Source organism: Rosa chinensis, chromosome 2, assembly GCF_002994745.2.
Source record: "Rosa chinensis cultivar Old Blush chromosome 2, RchiOBHm-V2, whole genome shotgun sequence".
Lineage (NCBI taxonomy): Eukaryota > Viridiplantae > Streptophyta > Magnoliopsida > Rosales > Rosaceae > Rosa > Rosa chinensis.
This window is the reverse complement of record NC_037089.1, coordinates 27,200,493-27,212,288: the sequence shown is the minus strand read 5'-3', so window position 1 is coordinate 27,212,288 and position 11,796 is coordinate 27,200,493. Positions and strand designations below refer to the sequence as shown.

The window sequence follows — 11,796 nt, the reverse complement described above, 5'->3', positions numbered from 1 at the left end:
TAGAGAAACAAAGAGAAAAAGTGATGGATCCTTTTGCATATTATAATTAACTTTTCCTCATTTTTTTTCCTTTCTATAAGAGCAAGTTCACCCGTTGGGTCAATAGGTTAGGGTCACAGGGTCAAGACACTGTTCATTGTCACTGGACATGTGTTTCCACCTGTTATATTTATTAACCGGTCAATTATTGTTCATTGAATTTTTTTATTAATTTATTTATTGTAAAATTGAAATATATTTGAAGTAAATAGATCATTTGCATACTGTTTGTGAGTCCAAGAAAATTAATCGAGCTTAATTGATATCGTTAGATAAATTTATTTACAATCTTTTTAATTATAAAAGATGCTCAAAAATATTTTTAGAAATTTTCACAAGTGAAATCCACGATTTAAGAGTTGAATAATAAAGTACATGACACAACGAGTTTGTGAAAATTTTAGGGAAATTTTTTGGATACCCGAGCTATTTATAATGATTTTTCAAAATTATGGGATCTCAGAAATTATCATAGGAAAAAGGAGAAATTTGTGTTGTACGACCTAGGCCATTGAAATACCCACCGACTTCATCGTAGCCATCCAAATTCAATTATTGGAGAGGCTATATATTGGATCAGATCGGGTCAAATTTTGGCAAACCACGATAGAAGCTTCTGGACTTCTGACTCGTGAGCACAACCCAGAAATCCAGAAAGAGAATCTGACTGTTGCTCTACCGTCCGGCCATCTCCTGGAGGCGGACCACCTGCTTTCGATCCCTCTCCTCAACACTGACGTCCTCCTGGAAATGGATTATCCAATCCATGACAGATAGCAATGATACGAGGCTGGAGAAGTTTGAAGTTTTTCTGGCGGTTTCGAGGCAATTTCTGGCTGCTCCGGCGGCCAAATTAACAGCATGAGGTAGGAAAGTTAATCCTCTCAACATGCTCTACATATTAATATTCTCAGCTATTGAAATCGATCAAGTTTTGATGATTTGGTTTCTGGGTTGTCCTGGGCTCCGTCGCAGCTCTTCGGCACTGGCAACATCTCAGACACTCTTGCTTAGTTTTCGTCGCGGCTGACTTAATACACATTTACGCAAGCATACGTATCATTGTCAAGATAGGGAAATATTAAGCCCAAAATTATCGTACCACGAGGATTAGTGGCTAGCCCACAATCCTTGAGTAGTCGGAACTAAGTCACTAAGCAAATAAAAGAAAATAAACAAATAAAAATGCTAATCTAAGGTGCCAAGTCTTAGCAATGCTCAGCTTTGATTATCACCAAAGCCTAATCAAAACTAAGAGTCTAGTGATGATTATCTACAATGAGTCAGAGTTAAATATTTTGAAAGATGATTTTAGATTAACAAAATGTAATGAAATGTAAAGCAATTAATACAAATCCAAAGAAATTAATAAAAGGGTCAACCAAATAGGTGGGACTGTCGAGTGCTAGGGAGGTTCCTTCATTTAAATCTTATGTGTCGGCAACTAATTTAATGTAGATGCAAATTTCCTACTTTGGCGGTAGTCGTATCCAAGGCGGTTCAAGGCTCAAGGACTGAAATTACATTTCATAGTATTCCTACTCCGGTTCAAGGGTCATAGGAACTCACTTGGATGAATTAGAGCTGGTTCAAGGGTCACTAATTCACATCAAGAGGCTTCAGCAATCCGCCCGCGCAATTACACAACGGATGTAAATCACCATGCTTATAACCCATCGAATACAAGATTGAGGGTTTCTAGCTTAGGAATTAGAGGGGGTTAAGGCCTCTAACTCCGTCCTAGACATGCTCAAAATACACACCCTAGAGTTTACTAGGCTCCTAAGCATGCATTTCAACCCAACAATTATCTGATATAAGCATCCATCATATGAAAATTGCATCATTACATTAAATTAAACATCCTTTACACAAAATTTAGGCTATGGCACACAACTTTAGCCCCCAACAAGAAAATTACTCACAACCCATAATTATGAACATCAAATATACAAACTTCAAAGAGAAAAGAGTATAGAAGTGTAGGAGAAAACAAGAATAGTCACAAATAGCTAAAAAGCTAGCATGACTAGTCTTGAATTACAACCCCTACAATTACCCAAGTCTTGAATTTTATAGAGGTAAAAAGCCTTTGATGAATCTTTGAGCTTTGGGTGAGTAGTCTTTCAAATTCTTAAAAAAAAAAATTAAAAAAAACTAACTAAAATATAGTAAATGGAGGAGGATGAGAGGGGAGTGAGACCCTGTTTTTGGTGGTGCGGCGCCGTGTGGTTCTTTCTTCTCCCCAAAATGTGTGTGAGGGTTCCAAACTTCCAATACATATAGCTACTATGAGACTGATTAATTGGAAACGTGGTCGTTTTGAAGGGATATGAGATAAGTGGTTGTTGACGCATGAGAGAAGGAGAGGATTTTGTCTTTGGCGTGTAGTGAAGCAAAAACACGCTGCAATGCTTCCTAACTTAATTACACCACCATGCTTAATTGTATTGTTGCCATATGTCAACAATGGTTTTAGACCCTTCCAATTAAGCTAACGTGTAGCACAAGATTGGCCTTAATTAACCATTGGTTAATTAAAACTAACGGTTAATTAAGATTGTAATTTTCCTTTTCTTCAATTTATTTATTTTCCCCAATTTACTTCCGCATTTCTTACCGTGCCAACTAGTGCTTGACCGATGCTCTACTATTTTGTCATTTCGTCAGAATACTCCAATTTGCTCCAATGTAGCACTTTTTTTTTATCTCATTTATGCAATTCCTCTAATTTCTCACACAAGAAATAAAAATGGATTTATTAAATAATAATTGACTTGAGGATTAACTTATTTCTAGAGTTTTAGATATAATTACATGCATAGAAATGCGTGTAATTAGCAGCCTTGCTGACGTCAGCCACGATATGGAGTTTTGCCGAGCTGGCAACCAGCCTGCTTGGGTCAGATTTTGGGTCAAGGCGTTGGCCTTCTTCTTGACCTAGTTAAGCAAATATCATATTCATGCCGGTCAAGAAACAACCGGTGAAAATCATTTTTCTGGAAATTGAGATCACCACCTCAGCTACCTTAGGTGGAGGCCGGTCAAGAGACCGCCGGTGAACTTGCTCTAAGAAACTCCTTACTCTACGTAGAAAATGACTAAATTTTTTGGAAAGTAACGTGCAAAAACGAAAAGAACAATGAATTCTCTATAGGCATGTGACAAACGACAATAGATGAAGGATAAAGAGCAAGACTATGCATGAATATGAGCAAGCAAGCTAGGGACTATTACATATTTTACAAATCCTGGTTTGGTTTCAACCCACTGAGTAATCTATAGCACCTCTTTTAATGTTCACATGCCCACCGCTTGGAAAGTTGTAATCAAACTAGAAATGGTAGTCGCCAATCTTAGAACATCGTCACTTTTTTGGGCAAACTTGGCTCTTCGATCTCATGAAGAAACATATATTGGCCTACAGCTGATGGCCACGTGTCGGCAATCTGCAACTCATCATCTCAGTATAAATAGCTGCACTTAGAGCATCTTCCACCATAGGCCTAAGGCCAAATAAATCTAGCCTACCAAAAAGAGAATATTCCCTCCAATATGCTCATTTGGCCTATCAACAAAAAACAGTGCTGCCACCATAAGCCAAATTCTATTAGCTAAAAATAAAATATCATCATCTCCAACGGCTATAATTTGAAAATAATAAGAAAAATGACTAGTTTGGCTCACAATTGTATGATGATTGTTGTAAATAACGCTATAAACGGCTAGTTTGACTAATAATGTTATGATGATACTTGTAAATAACGGCAAAAAAATTTCTATAAAAACTTGCATATTATCATTGTTTCCATCACCTCATTTTTCACTCAATTATATTCCATCTCTTTTTCAAATTTAGTTCACTACAATGGATCCATCCCAAATATCATCATCCTCTCTATCTTCAAATGGAACCATTGAGTATTGTAATTCTGTCTTGGTCGCATTTGATTGAGAGCAAGATTTGTTACTTTGTACGTATGCTAACAACAATCTCCTCTTGGCGGAACATCTCAACGACAAAGAGGACGATGTTCAATAAAAAAGGAGAGGCGTAATTCCTGGTCGCATAGTTATTTATCGTGATCGAGAAGCTGCTGCACACAATTTGTTTACAGACTATTTTGCGGAGGTCCCCCGATTTGGTGAGGTAAAATTTCGCAGATGTTTTAGAATGAGTAAACGTTTATTTCATTGTATTGCTGACACAGTCAAAAATCATGACAACTTCTTTGTGCAACAACGCGATAGAATTGGTAGGTTCGGAATGTCATCCCTTGTAAAAATCACAGCTGTTTTTCGAATGCTTGCATATGGTGTACCAACCGATTCTCTAGATGAATACTTAAAAATTGGTGAGTCCACAACAATTAGATGCATGCAAAAGTTTTTTCAGGATATTGTAGAGATATTTGGGTAGCAATATCTTAGAAACCCAACAGCCATTGATGTTGCAAGACTTCTTCATATCGGTGAAGAACGTGGATTTCCAGGAATGTTAGGAAACTTAGACTTCATGCACTGGAGGTGAAAAAATTATCCAACAGCTTGGGCATGTGCTTATGTAGGGCATAGTGGATTGCCGACAATTATTCTTGAAGCAGTTGATGATTATGATCTTTGGATATGACATGCATATTTTGGCTTACCAGGCTCCAACAATGACATCAATGTTTTGGAAACATCCTACTTATTTGTGGAGCTTGCTGTAGGTAATTCACCTCCATATACATATTTTATTAAGGATAAGCAATATGATGCCGGTTATTACTTAGCTGATGGCATCTACCCTAAGTGGTCCACGCTTATTCAAACTAGTCATGATCCTCAAGGTCGAAAAAAACAATTTTTTGCCACGAAGCAAGAATCATGTAGGAAAGAAATTGAATGTGCTTTTGGCGTTCTTCAATCACGTTAGGCAATTGTTAAGGGTCCAGCACGTTTTTGGAATAAACGTATTTTACATAATATAATGACTACATGTATCATTATGCACAATATGATCATCGAGGATGAGCGTGATTTGATAGCTCCAATTAGAGAATTTAATCATGTACCTGCCCCTACTGTTGAGATAGTTGTTGATGAAGATGCACGATTTAATCAGTTTCTTGCTCAAAATAGGAAAATCAAAGACAAGAAGGCTCATTTTGAGCTTCGGGATGCATTGATTGATCATCTATGGGATCGTCAAGGTAAAAGTGAAGCTTGAAGTAGTGGATTAGATGTTTAATTTTGCGTTATTTTTTCTTTGATGTTGTCTGTTTCGCTTGATGTTCTCCTGTATTCATTTATGTCTCCTTGATTGTATTTTCTAATTATAATAAAATAAATGATTTAGCATTATTCCAAACAAATTTCACATATCTCATTTTGCACACATTTCAAAAATATGTATCTCAATTATTCTATTATCTGAACACTCAATTATGAACTGGACAACATTATTTCACATTGTCCAATGACATTAGATAAGATAGGATTGCCCCAACTATTAGATTAGATTACGTAAATGCATCAACACTGTTGTATTTAAATATTTAAAATGAGTATTTATTTATATGATAACCATAAATACTCCTCTTCTCCCACAATACACAACACACCAATTCACCTACTACTTCAATGTCTTCTTCTAAGCGTAGGTTGAATTTTATAGTAGAGGAAGATTTACAATTGTGCCATATATATCTTGATCTCTTTCAATGTCCAATTAATGGTATTAACCAAAAAAAGGATGCGCTATGGGAGAGGATTGTTGTTGTCTACAATGAAGACAAGCTTGAGGAAAGGATCAGATCTGGTGGGTCTCTTCAAAGTCAATTTTCTGATCTATGCTTACTAGTCAGTTCGTGGTCATGTTCGACAAATTGAGTACCAAAATCCAAGTGGTGCGTCAGAATAATATATCCTAAGTATCGCATAATCATAAGTTGTAGTATGATTAAGTCTTAGACTATCTAAATGTTAATGGTTGTTTTTTTTTTTTTTTTGTTGTTGTTGTTTTTTTTTTTTTTCTCACTTTCTAGTTGAATAAAGCTAAGGAATCTCTCCTGAATGATCCAACTTATAAGAAGAAAAAGTTTCAATTTGATCATGTGTGGCCCCTTCTAAAAAATGCTGAAAATGGCTTGATAATGCTGCCATGCACGACGCTAAACCGCGTAGGAGAAAGGAGTCATCTAAAGAATCTGAATCAGGTTCTCGCATATCAAAGTCATCTGAAACTCCATCGTTTTGTGTTGATTTGAATGCAGATGAAGACGAGCAAGAGTACATCAATGATGAAGTTGTTTCACATGATCGTCCCATGGGAACGAAGATGGAAAAGATGAAAAGAAAATCCACTAAGGAGAAGAAAAAGAATTATGAGAAGATCATGGTTGATGATTAAACGATAAAAGAGTTACTTGAAAAAAAATATGCTGGAGAAAACAAACTTCGCTTCCAAAATTGAGCATTACACATCAAACAAATTGAATATCCAACGCTAGCCCGATGAGGACAAAATCATGCTAACCAGTTTGGATTCCATAACATATCCAACGGATCGTGACTTCTTGAAGATGAGAAAGGCGGAAATTATGCAGAGACGAGCTCGTGAGTCCCAATCACAAGGACCACCCGCTACATATTTGGCTATGGTAACTTTAGTAACCTAAACCCATTCCAAAGTGGTTCTGAAGCTACATTTCATTATGGAAATTTTGGTAGTCCCTTACAATTTCCAAGTGGATTCGGAGGAGCAGTGGGGAAGTGTCCCATGCTAGAGGAAGTATTCAATTTGGAACAAGTAATGCTGAAGCTGTGCCTGAAGACAATCAAAGTGGTGGATTTAGAACAAGTGATGGTTATGGAGGAAGTGATGCTAATCTGCTGGAATATTAGCTAATTTTAGTTTTTTTTTATGTGTATTTCAATAATTGTTAGTTTCATTGTTTTACTTTAGTCAAAATAGCCAAATTACCTCCTACCTTTTCCCATAGCTGCCAGTTTACCCCCTGACATTTCAATTTTGATTTTGCACACCCTAACTTTTCTAACTCTTACCGATTCACACCCTACCGTTAATTTTTAGATTTTCCATCCAATTTTTCAGTTAACTTGTTGGGCATTTTCGTCTTTCCAATTGTCACCCAAAAAAAAAATAAACAAACCAATTGTTCAAGAATATCAATATGTACAAATGAGGGTAATTTTGGCAACTATAGGAAAATTTAGGAGATAATCTGGCAGCTATAGAAAAAGTTAGGGGGTACCAATGTATCATTTGTACGTATTGATATTCTTGAACAATTGGTTTGTTTAGTTTTTTTTTTTTTTTTTTGGGTGACAATTGGAAAGACTAAAACGCCCAGCAAGTTAACGGAAAAATTGGATGGAAAATCTAAAAGTTAACGGTAGGGTGTGAATCGGCAAGAGTTAGAAAAGTTAGGGTGTGAAAAATCAAAATTTGGGGTAAACTGGCAGCTATGTGAAAAGTGAGGGGGTAATTTGGCTATTTTGTCTTTTCTTTATGTTGTTTATATTTTAACACTTCGCACTCTAGTACTCTTTTTCCCAGCTCGAAATATATTTCCGAGTATGGTTTTGACGAGGCTATTAATAAAATTAGTCTATTTTACTCAAATAAAAACATGTGTGTATATATCATAAAACTTGAAAATTACACCCAAAAAAAAAAAACAAATATGAACAAATCAAATACTAGGCTCATATTGAAGATCTCAATAAGATCTTAACAATGGTGTAATGTTTATATTCAGAAACAATATAAATAACATATTTATATAAGAAAACTATTATTTCATAAATGTATAAAAGATAATATATGAAGAAATAAAACATAAAAAACAGATGGGACCCACAATTTGGCCTATGAAATGGGAAGCCAAATTTGGTCTTCAAAATGTTAGCTGGCCAAATTTTTTTTTTTTTGAAGCCCGTGTACTGGCCTACGGTGGACGAGAGAGATAGGCCAAAAATAGAGATATAGCTTACGGGGGAAGATGCTCTTAGGGAGGGAAAAGACCAGACTTGCGAGCCTTGATAATCAATCTGGCACATATCTCTCCCTCTTTTCATTTCTTTGCACTAGCCTCAGTCATGGAGGCAGATACAATGATAGTGCTTATATATTGTTATGTGTTCCTATATATCTTCATTCAACAGTCATCTCTTTGTGTAATCAAATATATGGTGGGCTAAATGCGAGAATGTCTTTTGCCTATCACGAGCCTGGTGGTCCTGCAACTGTTTCCCATGACTAGAGAGGTGGAGGCGATGGATACAAAGGTGGCTTTTGCATTTCTCTTAAGCTCCGGCTTAACTCAGACGGTGACAATGTAAGCGTTAAATAGTAGGATTTCAATCTCTTTGCTTTTTGTGCTCTAACAATAATACATTAACTATAACGTTGAAACAGGGAGCAAAAGAGGAATCTTGATGACATGAACAATGATGCAGAAGACCACTCTTTGAGCTAAGGAGTATAGTAGTTGCGACAAAAAACTTCTCTGATGGTAATAAATTGGGAGAGGGAGAATTCAGTCCCGTATATAGGGCAAAAACTCTTTACTACTAAAATTTAAATGCCAGAACATAATTATGTTGTCATTGTTTACTTCCAGTAGTATGAGCATGTTTAATCAAAGACTTTATATGTGGTTGTCAGAATGTCAGTACATAATACACTTTTTTTTAAAAATAAGTAGTACTCAATTCATATAATAACTCAGGCCAGAACGACAAAAATACAGATCCCCTAGTGGGGTGATTCACGTACCATGACATTTGAAAATTTCCGCTCCTTTATTCAGAAGCCTTGCATAACCAAATCTATTCGAAACAAAAGGTAATAGTGTATGAAAGTTTCTATTGCCAATGCGCTCAATTGCGGTGTGCTCTATCAATACCTAGATGTAAGGAACAAACTATCATTCTGTAGGTATGACACCAGAAACTCAAACTTTCTCCTATGATCCCCATAAGTGCATGTAGTTTGATCAGTCCTTTGAGATCCCAAATACGAAACCCTATAGAGCCAGAGCCTATTAGTTTGATCCAAAAATGGACCCAAATCCAAAGAATACACTCAAATGTTTGGGGTGCCCAAATCCTATTAGATTTCATCACCTAGTCGAATCTGGGCCACCCAATTGAATCAGTCCTCCAAAATGATTTGGGCATCCCTATTGTGCCACCGTTCCACAACTTCGCCTGTGCTAGTTTAACAGTTCGCACCACCACCTTGCCGGTTTCTTCAAGCCCATGCCCTGACCACCTTGACCACTGCAATCTCTGCTGCTACCAGGACCACTGCTGCTTGCTGACTACCATTGTCGCCTCTTCAAGAATAGCCCAGCCTTTCACCAGCGTCCATTCCATGCCACCAGATGCCTCACAAATTCGACGAGCCATAGCAGCCCTCGCCTCAGCAGCCACAGAACGGGGCACTAAACTCTTTGCCTTTGATCCTGCATATCAGAGCACCCCGGTGACACCTCTATTGGCCTTATGTCGTTCTCTGCTTGGTCGGACTCAACTCGAATTCTGATCGAAATCATCCGTAGCGAAGAGACTCCAACTCACTACTGGACATTCATTGTTTTCTCCCAAAACACACAGGTGAGATGCAATAGAAGGGAAGACCAGAGGAGAGCTCTTTGAAGGGAAGAGTCATTGGACCACCAAGAGAAGAGAGTGAGAGGCAAAGAAGGAGACTCTGCTTGGTGTCGGCGTCGTCCACCGTTGTTGAGGCCCCCAGCCTTTGCGGCTAGGGTTTGATAAGAATTGGAAAAGGATTCGTCACATTCCCTTTTCCAAACTCATGTTGTATTACATAATACACTTTTTATATTACTATATTTAGCTTTATTGAATGAGTTCACGCATTACCTCAGTAACTCAGTTTGATTTATGCATGATGCATTGTTCTCTGCTCTTCCTGACATTGGCCGTATTGATGAAATGCATTTGGTACTTTCTTTGTCTTTAGAACTTAAGCTTTTCTTCAATCAAAGTCTCTCTTCATGTACTCATGAAGTCAGGAAAGACTACAACAGTGTTAATAGAGTGAGCAGAGGTCATGTTCCAAGATTGTACTCTAGAGGTTATATATATGTATGTATGTATCTATATGTGTGTGTGTGTGTGTGTGTGTGGTGTGTGTGTGTGTGTGTGTGTATTTCTTTTTAATTTGGTTTTGGTGTCAAATGTACCAAACCGTTGAAAACTTTTTCTTCCTCTTCTTGCTCTACTTGTTGGCATCCATCTTTGATGCATCAGTAGATAGAGTATTCTCTTCTCTACGTCTTTGCACTATAGGGTTTATACAACATTATATGGATGGTTAAGAAGCTGAGAGAGAAATGAGAGCGTCTCTCTCTAAAACCTAGAGAGAGAAAACAGATCTAAGAAAACCTATCTCCCTCCCCCTTCTCTCTTGCCCGGATCTTAATCCCTCCGGATCTAGATCGAAGGCTTGATAGTTGGGGGTGGCTTCTCTTGTTTGGCTTCTCTGTTTTCTAAGTTCCTCTGTTCTTCATCTTTTTCTTTGCTTCTCTCATACCCCTGTGGTGATTTATACCCATCTTGTGCTGATTTTGCTGGCTTATGTCCAGTTCTAGAGGACTTTGTTCCTCCTTTCTTTGACGATCAACCCAAAAAAATTTCAGATCCCAAAACTCCATGATTCCCCTCACCCATCACCTCACACCAGCTCCCGTCCATCTACCAAAGACCTGTTCCATGAAGGTTTTCGTGGCTACCTCTTAAAAGTGAGAATCACTTACCAATGGGTGCTCACGCATGGGTGTTTCACCCCCCACTCACCACTAGATTTTTCTTCGCTATTGGCTTCTATCCCATTTCAGTGGCTTTGTTCCCTTCCCAGTTCGAGTCTCTCTGGTGGAGAAGAGAGAGTCAATGTGTGGTATTGGTTCCTTTCTCTCATCCCCTTTAACTTTGGTTTTGACTGGATCTGCTTTTTGGGATTGGTCTGGCAACGGTTATTCAGTACTCATCACCTCAATTTAGCACTTCTCGCATCCTCTTGGCTTCTGGCGGCCGCGACGGCGACTGCAGCGGCGACTGTGCGGAAGAGTTTGGGCGGCGGCGGTTGTGTTAGTATTGTAGGAGTTGATGTTTTATTTAATTTTTAGGGTTACACTTTTTTACCCTATCCATGTGGATTATGGTTGAATTATAATTTTCCTTATTGGGTTTATTTGTACTTGGGCCTTGTTTTGGGCACCTTCCATTGGGTTTACTCCCATTGGTAATTATTAATGAAGCTTCATTAATATCCAAAAAAAAAAAAACATTATATGGATGATACGAGAGTTGAAGTATCCTCAAGGGAAAGGAATCGAAATATTCTGTGGCAAAAATTCAGCAATAGCACTTACTAAAATTCCAGTTATTCATGGAAGAAGCTAGCACATACAAATCAAGTACCACTTTATCAGAATGGTTGTAACATGGATAAATTATTGTCAAGTCATGCAAAACAGAATTTTAAATTCCAGATACTTTGACCAAAGCACTGAAGCTTGAGAGTTCTTCAAAATGAAAGAGAAATTTGGTGTTGCCCCGATCGAAATTTAAAAGGGGATCGAAATTTCTTGTTTTTCGGTTTACCTACTTACCCTGTATTGTGGGTTAGCTCTTGTAAATTTTCCCCTGTGGAAGTATACTGTCCCAGTTTGTTCTATTAATAAATTTTCTTTATTCTTTAAAATGCACTACCCTTTTGTT

The 11,796-nt window shown here is 37.6% G+C and overlaps 1 pseudogene; it reads left to right on the top strand.

Moving 5' to 3' along the window:
• Window positions 1-3,907: 3,907 nt before the first annotated feature.
• LOC112184028 lies at window positions 3,908-5,251 on the top strand (annotated as a pseudogene).
• Window positions 5,252-11,796: the final 6,545 nt, after the last annotated feature.